The sequence below is a fragment of the Rutidosis leptorrhynchoides genome, chromosome 2, assembly GCF_046630445.1.
Source record: "Rutidosis leptorrhynchoides isolate AG116_Rl617_1_P2 chromosome 2, CSIRO_AGI_Rlap_v1, whole genome shotgun sequence".
Lineage (NCBI taxonomy): Eukaryota > Viridiplantae > Streptophyta > Magnoliopsida > Asterales > Asteraceae > Rutidosis > Rutidosis leptorrhynchoides.
The window spans coordinates 366814064-366827984 of NC_092334.1; the positions used below are offsets into that span (position 1 = coordinate 366814064).

Genomic DNA, 13921 nt, shown 5'->3' on the forward strand with positions numbered 1-13921 from the left:
TGCAGACTACGTATGTTAAGCGGTCACCCTGTTTCCTAAAACAAACACCGAAATGCACACCCAGTACTCTCCCGGTAACAAAACAACAATTCAACGACTTCAAAATTGCACATTAAGTATGCTAAAAGAGCTTCCTGACTTTGTACAAAACAACACTAACATTCATATCATAAAGGTTACAATAAAAATGGAACCCAATAATATTGCCTAATGCAAATACATATTAAGGACAAGTCGAAGGAGATGAGAGACAAAGCCATCTTTGATCATTATAGACTATAGAGCTTTTGTGCCCAATATCATCCTTTGATGCAGTGCATCAAACACATTTTAGTCTCTCAAAAGTCTCACCCCATGATAAACTTCACCAAGATGTAAATCATCCACGTTGTTAAAACTTCTATACCTGTTTATTTCTCTTAATACTGACAACTCACGCTTAATGAACCCATAAGGCATGTTTCTATCTAGTGCCCGGATGAAGCCATCTTCATCTTCCAACCAAAATGCACGATTAGATCTTATGCCAAAAGAAGATTTTGTTCCCTCTTTAATTGCTTTTGTGGATCCATCTACACCAATCCTTCTAGTATATTCTCCCCACTTCACAGTTATAACCCTTTCATAAGAAGATTGACCTTCAGCAGCTGCAGTACCATAAGAGACGCTGCAAAAACGTAAACAAGCAAAACTATTTAGCATTCCAAGAAAACCCAACCCTAGTTTCTACTAAATAGTATAGGTGGTGAAATGGGATATTCATTTATGCATTAGGTCTCTGGTTCAAATCTACGTTTGCTCAACAGATAATTAGATACAACTTTCTAGTAAGAAACAAACGGGTTTGCCGGTTTGGTATGGGTAGAAAAGTGTCGAGATAAAACAAGCAACCTCAAGGATAAAAACGGGTTACGTTGACGAAGTCAAACTCTTTTGACCTCACTTTTTTTAGTTTTCAGAAAATTTATAAATTTAACGTGATCACACAAACAGTTAATATATACTAATCCATATTTGAATGAAGAAACTTAGGTGGTAATAAACACTATCCACTTGATTCTGCTTTGGGCAAGTTTGCATTGTTCAACCTTTTTGACGCATTTCATTTTACCTATTATTTGTAGTATTATAACCTGCATTGACCCATTTACACATATATAAGTCAGAGACACCCCTTATGGTGCATAACATATAGCATAAATTTAACAAACTATATATGCAAAAATCAAAATAGAGCCTGGTACCATTTCCTGTGGTTTCTCTCTAGTTCCATGGAGGGACTCCATTTGCAGTAACGACTTTAGCTGTAGTGATGTGTTATGTATAATCTGGGTTCAATTAACCGAAATTACACTAAGAAAGTTCAACCTGGTAGCTTGAGATCAAGAACAGCAACGAAGTTGACTTTTATTGACTTTTCACAATTAAGATATTTTTACAAGGAATGAGAGAGAATTGATTTACAATTGTAAACGGAAAACTGAATCAAACAAGAGTACAATACGTATTTAAGCTAACGACGAGACATTGTAACTAATTCTGTTATAACCGCCACTAGCTCGAGGTAGAAGATGACATGTGCCATACACGTGCTCTGTGTCACTTATTTTATCCAACCAGCTCACGTGCCTCACACACTGGGAATTAACAGCCACTAACGGTCATTTGCCTGTAGGGTTGCAATTTAACATAGACCCAATTGCTAACTGCAAATTCTTTATCTGTTCGACCTTGATCTGCATAATACTTCATACGTGTTTGAGCTCTATTGAAATGATACTTAAGTATTGCCAAAGCTTCCATTCTGGCAACTAAAGATCTATCCACAGATTCAACTGAACTTTGACCTTTTGTATATACCACAGTATCTATTGGCATCTGACCATAAACCACTTCACAGGGAGTAGTATTAATAGCAGTATGGTGATTGGTATTGTACCAATATTCAGCTAAAGCCAACCAATTTAACCATTCTTTAGGCTTCTCCCCTATCATACAACGCAAATAACACTCCACACACTTGTTGACTATCTCTGTTTGACCATCAGATTGTGGGTGGTAAGCAGAAGATAAGTTCAACTTAACCTTCAAACGTTTGAAAAGTTCCTGCCAAAAAGTGCTCACAAATACTTTGTCTCTATCACTGACAATTGACTTTGGAAGTCCATGCAGCTTGTACACATTGTTTAGAAACACTTGTGCCACCTTGATAACTGTAAAAGGGTGAGTTAAAGCACAGAAATGAGACTATTTGCTTAGCCTATTTACAACCACCAAAATTACATTCTTTCCTCCTGACATGGGCAGCCCTTCAACAAAATCCATAGAGATTTCCTCCCAAATTCTTTAAGGCATAGGCAATGGTTGTAGTAACCCTGGATACTTAGTCAAATCAGCTTTGTTCTTCATGTAAATAATGCATTCCCTTAAAAATGTCTTCACATGATTCCTTATTTATTTTCCAATAAAAAGCTGCAGTTAGTCTTTTCATAGTGGCATGCATACCAGAATGTCCACCAATGGGATCACAATGAAAGTGTTGAATCAACTTTTGCCTTAATTCATAATCTGCCCCAACCACCAATTTACCCTTCCTTAATAGTTGACCTGAGTTGACTGAGTAATGCTTGGACTTGAGTTCTTTAGCAGCCAACTTGGATATGAATTGATGCAGGTCCACATCTTTGTCCACACTCTTTTGCACCTCTTCTTAAATTGTGTCACTTATGGTAGTCACATGAACTTGAAATAATTGACCACTACCCTGCACCCTAGATAATGCATCTGCAACTACATTCTCACTCCCCTTCTTGTAAACAATTTCATAATCATATCCCATTAACTTTGGTAAATATTTCATTTGGGTAGGGGTAGAGATTCTTTGATCCAGCAGGTACTTCAGACTGATGTGATCTGTTTTGATCTTGAAATGGCGATCTAGGAGATATCCCCTCCACTTTTCCAATGCCACCAACACTGCTAAAAACTCCTTTTCATATGTTGAAAGTGCTTGATGTCTTTTGGATAGGGTTTTGCTAAGATAAGCCAATGGATGCCCATCTTGAATCAATACTGTTCCTATTCCCATCCTAGATGCATCAGTTTCTACTACAAACTCTTTTTTGAAATCTGGTAACCCCAAGACTGGTGCCTGATGCATTGACAACTTCAATTGTTCAAAAGCTGCAGTGTCATGATCACTCCAATGAAAAGCATCCTTCTTTAGCAACTGAGTTAGAGATATGCTATAGAAGCATACCCTTTTATGAACCTTCTATAGTAGCCTGTAAGGCCCAAAAAACCCCTCAATTGTTTAAGAGTCTTTGTAATAGGCCATTATTTCATAGCTGCTATCTTAGTGGGGTCTGTTGCTACCCCTAATGCTGAGATAACATGACCCAAATACACCACTTGGTTAGTAGCAAACACACATTTGGTCTTCTTTGCAAACAATGTATTTTCTCTCATTAACTGCATCACAACTCTTAAGTGTTCCAAGTGTTCATCCATAGAAAGACTGTACACCAAACTGTCATCAAAAAAGACCAACATAAACTTCCTGAGATGAGCTTTGAACACATGATTCATCAAAGACTGGAAAGTTGAAGGTGCATTAGTGAGTCCAAAGGGCATAACAAGAAATTCATAGTGCCCTTCATGGGTTCTAAATGCAGTCTTATCAATGCCTCCTTCAAACATTCTTATTTGATGGTAACCAGATATCAGATCAAGCTTTGAGAAATATTTTGACCCATTGAGTTCATCAATTAACTCTTCTATAATGGGAATTGGAAACTTATCTTTGATGGTATTCTTATTTAGTTCCATATAGTCTACACACATACGCTAACTCCCATCCTTCTTTTTTACCATTACTATAGGAGCTGAAAATGGACTTTGAGTGTGCCTTATCACCCATGTGCTCAATGATTCCCCAACCATTTCTTCTATAGAATTTTTTTGAGTTGGAGGGTGCCTATAGGGTTTGACATTTACAGCTTGATTCTCATCTTTCAAAGGTATCCTATGGTCATGGGATCTTTTAGGAGGTAGCTGAGTAGGTGTAGCAAAAATGTCATCAAACTGGGAAAGCAACATATCAACTTTTCCTGCTGCACTAGGGTTAACACCTTCTTCAGGTATAGCAGACATCTGACACAAAGTCACAGGATACACATACAAATACATGGAGGATAATTGGACTTGGTTCTGTCCCATATTCTTTATCATCTTCTTGCCCTCTTCCCAATGAATCATAGGGCTCGTTGTTCCACTTAAATCCACCTTTCTTTGGTTATGATAAAATGTCATGGTTAATTCTTCAAATTTCCATCTTATTTCACCTAAAGTACTCAGCCATTGGATACCTAATACCATGTCACAACCCCCTAATGGTATCACCACCATAGTGCTAGTGAAGGTTTCACTATTCAATGTCCACACTACATTGCTATATTCCTTAGCAGTAATGTTATGCCCTCCTGGCACTATAACCTGCATTGGAGCAAACTCCTTCAACTGACATCCCAATTTCCTAGCCATTTCTATATCCAAAAAGTAATGAGTACTGTCAGAGTATATCAATATGTGAATTCCTTGTTTCCTAATATGCCCAGTGACCCTCATGGTTTGATAAATGTTAGTGCCAGTTAAAGCACTTAATGAAATCTGTGGTACTTCTTCCATAATGGCTTCCTGAAACTCCACACAATCATCACTTCCTGGACTAGATTCTCTTTCCACAACATGCTCACTTACATCATCACCTAAAACCTCAAGTGAATATACTTGTCCACTACACTTATGGCCTGGCATGTACTTCTGGTCACAATAAAAACACAAGCCCTTGCTTCTCTTTTCTTATAATTCTTTTTGAGTCAATCTTCTATTCATACTCTTTTAATTATTATATGGCACACTAAGTAAAGCTAACTGAGTTTGAACTTGTGGTGCAGTAATAGTCTTGGTAACAGTAGGAGTATACACATTATTTCTAGCACTGAAAGTAGTGGAATTAGTTCTTGGAGTTGATAACAATGGAGTATACCTTCTTTTGGTGGCAACCATTATATCTTCTTGTAGCTTGGCCAAACTGTAGGCATCTTCCAGAGATTTTGGTTTAAACATGCGCACTTGTAACTCTATCTCCTTTTGAAAACCAGCTAGAAACAAGCTAGAAACAGACTGATTGCCTGCTTGCTACTAATCTCCACCTTGTTAAGAAAAGTTCAAATTCATCATAATATGCTTGCACTGTACCAGTTTGCCTCAAATTCTTCAACTCTACAAGAGGATCTTCTATATTTGTGTTGAATCTTTTAAGAACAGCCTCTTCATATAGTAACCAATCCACATCTTCACCATGAATTTTCACAAAATGTTGGTGCAATTCAAAGCTTTACCATACATGTGTATAGAAGAAAGTCTGACCTTATCTTCATCTCCAATCTTGTCCATAGTGAAGAATTGTTTGTATCTATACATCCAACCAGTAACATCATCGCCATCAAACTTAGGGAATTCAATTTTTGATAACCTAGTCCATTGACTTCCTCCTTTGTTGACATTTCCTTCTCCATTCTCCAATTTCTGCATATCATTGGATAAGTATTGTTGTTGAACAACAAATCCATCAATTCTGCTATTGATATGCACGCTTAGATCAATAATAGTCTGATTCAATTCGGCGACATCATTTCTTAGCAATTCTGCAAAATTCTCTTCACCGGCACTGGAACGAGTTGCCATCACCATTTTTCATGAAATTAGCAAGTTTTTCTCGGAATCGAATCTCTGATACCAATTGTTATGTATAATTTAGGTTCAATTAACCGAAATTACACTAAGAAAGTTCAACCTGGTAGCTTGAGATCAAGAACAGCAACGAAGTTGACTTTTATTGACTTTTGACAATTGAGATATTTTTACAAGGAATGAGAGAGAATTGATTTACATTTGTAATAAGAAAACTGAATCAAACAAGAGTACAATACGTATTTAAGTTAACTACGAGACATTGTAACTAATTCTTTTATAACCGCCACTAGCTCAGGGTAGAAGATGACATGTGCCATACACATGCTCTGTGTCACTTGTTTTATCCAACAAGCTCACATGCCTCACACACTGAGAATTAACAGCCACTAACAGCATCCATTTGATATTAACGGTGTTACAGAATTCATAACATGATGACTAGAGGATCATCATTATCATTCAAAGGCCTTTCGAGATTCACTGTTGACCAGGAATTAGCTGAACACCAAATAGTATGATTTATAGAAGCCAAATCATGAGGAATAAACACGAGACAACATCAAATGTTTTAATGTACAGGAGTTTTACGTTTGAAAACATTGTATATCAGCAAAAATGATGATAACAAAACTAAATGTGAAGTTATAAGGTTCTATGACGGTGTGAAAAGTGTTAATACCATGTTTGTTACTAATCGTAAAAAATATTCAAATGATCAAAGGAGCAGATGATAATACTGGTCAATTTTAATAACCAGTTCCCCAAAGATAAAAGGTAATTGGATCCAACAAACAAAATGTCATAAACCATAATTTCAATTCCAAAATCAAATCAAACAACATGAATATACCTTCAGTCGGTCCAAACGGAATACTTGCATCCTCTAGCCCTGCAAAATAATCAACAACCAACTAAAATTTCATTCATTTACTCCAACTAGTAACAATATCTTAATATATGATAAAGTCACAATAATTGATCAACCTTTATCCGAAAACTGAAACGAATCCAGTTTAGAAGAAGTAGGAGATCCATCAGCAGACTTATAACAAGTTCCATTTTTGCTTCTATTTCTAACTAACTCTTTTAAATCCTTATAATACACAATTTTTGTATTCCACCTTTACCATTTTTTTGTTTAACTTTTTTAAATTCCTTAAGCAAATTCCTCCTTTATCAGTACACATAGTCGGTAATCTATCAAAACCTTTCTCTCCCATTTTCGACGAGATCTATTCCCATAAATGCTTATTTGATTTCGATGTATTAAAAATATAAAGCCCCGTTCATAACGATTATAAACGATTCATATTCATTGGTTTCATTGCGAGGTACTGACCTCTATATGATACGTTTTACAAACATTGCATTCGTTTTTAAAAAGACAACTTCCATTACATCAAAAATTGACAAATATGCATACCATTAATATCCAAACTATAAATGACTTCATCTGTCATTTATTTAATAATAATCTTTTTGAACTCAACGACTCGTATGCAACGTCTTTTGAAATATGCCATGAATGACTCTAAGTAAATCTTAAAATGAGAAAATGTACAGCAGAAGATTTCTTTCATACCTGAGAATAAACATGTTTAAAAGTGTCAACCAAAAGGTTGGTGAGTTCATAAGTTTATCATAAATAATAAAATTCAGTACTTTTGATAGACCACAAGATTTAAATACAGTACACCTATCTTGTGTACGAAACCATTTTTCATAAATGCTTGGAAAAGTAGGTTCGTATCCTTTTCTCCCCCGTAGCTTGCCTAGCGATTTTTAATAGCCGTATACATATCTCGTTAACAAAATAACATACACATAAACTGTGTATAAAATCATTCTCTCTCTATATATAACTTTGCTTGGTAACCGACCTTAACATATAAAGCGCATCATGAATATCCCCAAAATAAACAGAACTTTCAGTCTGTAATATACAAGTATCGTCTGTATATATATAAACCTCGAAGTACTAAAGCATCCGTAACTCGGATGGGGCTGGTCAGTACCCATAGATCTACCTTTAGAATTCGCGTCAATTAGGGGTCATTTCCCTAATTCTTAGGTTACCAAGCTATAATAATCAGGGGCGATATTCGATATAATAATCCACAGAACAACTCGTCTGTATAATAATTCATTAGAGGAATGTTTTGCTTGTGTCTATCGCGTCAAACATTTATAAAAGCATTTCATGTATTCTCAGTCCCAAAAATATATATTGTAAAAGTATTGAAAAAGGGAGCATATGAAACTCACGATACGATATTTTGTAGTAAAAATATGCATACGACAGAACTGAACAATGCAGGGTTAGCCTCGGATTCACGAACCTATATCATTTATATATATTAACACATTGTAATATTAATCAACTAAGTTTATATATATTTCATAATATATATAGATTAATAATTTGTTATGATACTTATATGATATATATATACTTTAATAAATGTTATATTAATATAAATAATGTTATATTAGTTAATATATTAAAAATCTAATATTAGTATACATATGATATAAATATATATTTTTATATAAATATTTTTTTTTGTAGAAATAATAATAATAATTATAATAATAAAATAATGATAATAATAATAATTAGATTTGAAAATAATAATATAATCATAATAACAAAATCATGTTTAATGATAATAATAATAATAATAATAATAATAATAATAATAATAATAATAATAATAATAATAATAATAATAATACTTTTAATATTAATAATAATTTTAATAAAAATGATAAGTTTAATAAAAATGATAATTTTAAAAATAATGATAATTTTAATAATAATGATAACTTTAATAAAAATGATAGTTTTTAATAAAAATGATAATTTTATTTAATCATGACTTAATTATATTTATGTTCCTCTTACTCATAAACGTACTTATAATTATACTTCTCGGTTGTAGTTACCTTAACCATATTCATGATCATAATCGTAATCATTTTTATCTTAATATATCTTAACATAAATTATATCTATTTTTATTTTTATCATAAGTATAATATTAATTAATAATAATAATAATAATAATAATAATAATAATAATAATAATAATAATAATAATAATAATAATAATAATAATAATAATAATAATAATAATAATAATAGAAATCAAATACTACCTTAAAGAGTTTTCCCAAAAAAAAAAATGCCTCAGACCGGGCTCGAACACAAGACCTCACGCTAACCCGAAACACCCCTTAACCACTGGTCTGACCATATTTATCTGAAATTTTTCCATCCATTACTTATTTAACCCATGTTTCGGTTTCTCCTTCTTCTTCAACAACACCCATTTGTAATCCACTTAATAAACGACCCAAAACAAATAGTCCAACAATCTACTCAGGCCCGATCGGTTAACTAAGCCCAATTAAGGAGTGAGTTCAATTCAGCGACCCATTAGTGAATCAAATTAGATTGGTGGTTTGGCTTTTGGTTCGAAACCTTCAGACGACAATAGAAGTGGAAGCAGGAAACGAAAAGAAAGAAAAGAAAAATTCTAAAATTTGATGGTGTGGTTGCGAATTGAAACAGTAGCAGTAGTTGCAGGTGGGTGTTTTAATGGTGGGTGTTTTGTTGGTCGAATGAAACAGAAGACATCCAAGTTTAGCTAGAGATCAATGGTGGTGATATCTGGGTGCCGACTGAAACAAACAGGTGCATAAAAAAATATAAAGGAAAGGTTTTTATATTAAGTTTTTGTGTGAGGGTTTTACAGGTGTGGTGTGTGGTTTGAGTGTGGCTACAATGGTTCACGAAAATAAAAATGGTGATGGATCTCGTGATGGTTTTGTAATGGTAAACAAAAAAACGTGAAATATCACTTGGTTTGTCTTGGGTCTGGTTCAACAGAAAATCGATACAGGAAGAAACAACCAAGAGAAATTCGATGCTTATGGAGGTTCATGAAGAAGTGAATAGAGAGAGAGAGAGGTGGTGTTTCCCACGGTTTGAAACAGAAAAAGAAAGAAAAAGGCGGCAGTGGTGGTATGGTGGTTATGGTGATCTTGGTGGCTAACATGGAGGAGAGAGTGGTGGTTCTTCCAGTGGTGGTGGCGGTGATGTTAGGAGTTGGTGGAAAGTGGTTGATGGTTGGTGATCACGGGTGGTGGTGAGTTGCAAAGGTGGAAACCGATTAGCATAAGGTGGTGGGTTGTTGTGTTCTCGATTGAAGATGGTTGTAATGGTGTATGGTTTGAAGATGGTGTAGGGTGGTGCCGGTGGTGGCTTGGTGTCGGAGGTGATAGAGGTGATCGGTTATTTGACAAACGAGAATGGGGATGTGCAGTGGTGATGAATGTATTTACAATATGTATCATCATGTACATATATAATAATCATATTATGATTAAAAACAAATACAGTAGGTTAATAATTTAATCACGGGAGAATATAAGTGTTAGTTCTGTCGACAATTTATCATGGATATAATATCGTGTCCATTGCTAAACAGTTAAAATATAAAAGTGGTCCTAAAAAAATGCCAAATTTTTTTAAATTAAGACCATTATTTTATTCTGGTCATTTACTGTTTGAAACCTGATCAAAAAGGTTCGTTAATTATTTATTTTCGGTTCCAAATAATATGTACGAAGTACTAAAATTTAAACTAAAAAGGTAAAAATATTTTTATCAAACCTAAAGTCTTCGTAATCGATTTACAGTTCAAATTTTATTTTAAATCTTCATAAACTTCTATTAGATCTATATGAACACTAACAAAATTCCAACCGAGTATTACAACCGTTGACTAATTCTACTCAAAACCATTCATTTTTAATATATTCACTTTCTATATATAAACAGTTTTAAATAGTAAGTTTAACTACTAAAATAAATATATCATATATTTTTAAACAAAAAGATTTAATATAATTTTATATATTTACAAGTAATATTTATATACATATTTTTATATATATATATATATATATATATATATCTTTATAATAATAGTTTTCATTACATCGCATATTATTTTACATATTTATTTCCAACAATTAAATCATATATTATTTCAAATAATATTTCAAATTATTATTATTATTATATATATATATATATATATATATATATATATTTATTTATTTATTTACAATTAGTTGTTCGCGAATCATCGAGAACAGTCGAAGGTCAATTGAATATATGAAACAGTTCAAAATTTTTGAGACTCAACCTAACAGACTTTGCTTATCGTGTCAAATAATTAAATCGTATCGAGAGTTTGGTTTAAAATTAGTCAAAATTTTCCGGGTCGTCACAGTACCTACCCATTAAAGAAATTCCGTCCCGAAATTTGATCGAAGTCGCCATGGCTAACACTAAAAATGTTTTAATGACGAATATGAGTTGATAAATAGATTTTTATTATTATTGATTAATATAGATAAAACGATTCGATTATGTGAAGCGTACGAGTGAAGCTGTCACAAAAGATTGAGATGGAGATTTAACTTTTGACGTAGTCACGGTGGATTTCCGGAATTCAAGTAACTTAGAGATAATCTTCAAAATCTATATAAGATTTGTTCTTCGGTGAATAAGGAAATTAGGATCCTCTTTAATTAAATGTGGTAATCTGCCTCGATTGCTATGTCTGATATTTCGCTATAAATTAACCTCTTCCGTTCCATTATTTCCACCACTCCTATACTTTCTTTTCTCAATTCATTTTTCCCAAAAGATTTTGAAAATGCTTGATCCAGTTCTAATCTTTGATATATTCTGTAACAACCCGCATTTTTCCGTTAATTTATTTTAACGCCATCTTTTTTTTAAATAATATCGTTCGTATCTAGATTCGTATCCTTCATTAGTTAACGTTCTTAATATTTTTTGTTATTGGATTATAACATCTTCCGTTTACTCTCGTGTATTTTAAAATAATTCGTTCGGTTAATTCCCGCACCCGCTTTGAAACTTGAGGGACTAAACTTGCCAAGTGGGCAAAGAATTGACTAGGTCAATTAGTTAAAGTGCTTCAACACCACTCATTCATCTCATTTCTCTCTTCTCTCTTTTTCATACTTTCATTTTTCTCTCAACTCACCAAAACATTCATTCATCATCTAATTCGGATCTAGGAAGCTCACAACAAATCCGACTACATATTCGTGATCCTCTCTTCATTCTCTTCGATTTGGTACCAATTTCACTACTTGGGGTAAAGCTTCTAAAAACTCTAGATTTCTCAAATTCATTTATTAGACTTGAAATGGTGTTAGTTAGTGTCTATGGCTCGAGTCTAGCATGAATACGTGATTTATTTGCTCGATCTTGTTGTTTTGCATAAACTAGCATGAACTTGAAATGGGTGTGCTTAATCTTTGATTTTGGTTGATTAGATGTTCTTTAAATGCTAAAGTTCATGTATTAAATGTGTTACTAGCATCATTAGCTTCAATTTGATGTGTAGGTTGACTTGGAAAACATCACTAACATGATTTTGATTTTGTGATTCTTGGTTAGGGTTTGATAGCTTTTAAAATGAACTTTTGATGCTTTGAATGCCATGAAATATTGTTAGTAAGTGTTTAGTTGTATTGTATGTTTAATTACCTTTGAAACGGCATATCGTATGTGTAAATTGGTTTCCCGAATCATCTTATGCATTTTGTGGACTTGAAACTTGGATAATGAACCTTTAATGATCAGTTGACGAGAATTCGGTTATTGTAAATGATATTTTTGTGTAATGAAAAGTGTTTAGTTGTATTCCTCATTAAATTACCTTTCCAACGATATAAGATACGTGTTTTAAATGTTTACGGTTCATTAGTTATGGTTGTTTGAAGTTGGATTCGTGCGTTAAGTATTCAAACTGCCCAGATTGCTGAACAGATACATGGAGCGGCGCTCCAATACCTTGAGCGGCGCTCCAAACCCGGCTGTCCAAAATTTCACTTTTTCGTTTAATTCTAACTATGCTACGCACCTCCGATTAACATGAAACTTGGCCAACATGCTTATATATGATAAAAAATCTCAGAAAAATAGTTCGGGACCGGACCCGAACGTGTTGACTTTTTCATTGACTTTGACTTGACCAAAGTTGACTTTTATTCAAACTTAACCAAACACTTATGCAATCGTTCTAACATGCTTTTATACTTATATCTTGCATGAAACTTGACAACATGATTCACATGTCATATATAATCGTGTCGTAATGAGCCATAGGACTAATTGAACACATTTCGCCCGACCTTGTGTCGTAACCGGTTAATTGATACAACTTACTTATTTAGGTCAAGACTAAGCAACTATCATGCACACGTTTACTTTGTGAAGTACATTTATACTCGTGCACCTGAGGTGAGATCATAGTCCCATCTTTTCAACAACTTTTATACTTTTAAATCATGGGATGAGAAACATATACAGTTTTATACTACATACTTTTTTGCTTTGAAGACAAGTACGAAACCAAACATTCCATAGCGAGTTAGAACAAAAATCCTCTATTCAATTATCATTAGTTACACTTGCGGGTGTATGCGTGAACTTATGTTGTGTGGATCCATGCGGGCTAGACGTGCCCTCATTCGGACGGTTCGCTACCGTCGGCGAATGAAATATATTTTCAATTTTAGTGTATGTTCTAACACTACGTAACAGGGTAACAAACAGTAAATTCTTGATAATTGGGTGCTCGCGAACATACTTTTGGAATGCAAACGATTCAGATAATCAACGTTATGGAAATACTAAATCTTGTGGTTCAAAATAACGTTTACAAATACACCTATGATTTCACCAACGTTTTTCGTTGACAGTTTTCTATATGTTTCTCAGGTTCATACTTGGCTACTTGATACATGCTTCCGCACACTTTGATTACTTGCTTGGAGTCAAGCATACATGCATACGCTAGCGATAGCACTTTTGGATTCAAACTTAAAGCATACATACTTATGCTATTTATAGCAACCGTGATTTTAAACTTATTATATCGCAAGTTATTTCATTTATACTTTATAACTCTTGTAAACTTAAACTTGTTGTCGAACCATTTGGTAAACTAAACTTTGTAAGTCTTGAACATTTCAAATGAATGCGACATAATTTTGGTCAAATGCGTCTCATTTAGGGGCTATGACCACGTAATGGGACCTGAGTTAAAGG

At 33.6% G+C, this 13921-nt stretch overlaps 1 pseudogene; it reads right to left on the minus strand.

Moving 5' to 3' along the window:
• Window positions 1-330: 330 nt before the first annotated feature.
• The window catches only part of LOC139888976 (trihelix transcription factor GT-1-like), an 84569-nt pseudogene continuing 70978 nt past the window's right edge, over window positions 331-13921 (minus strand).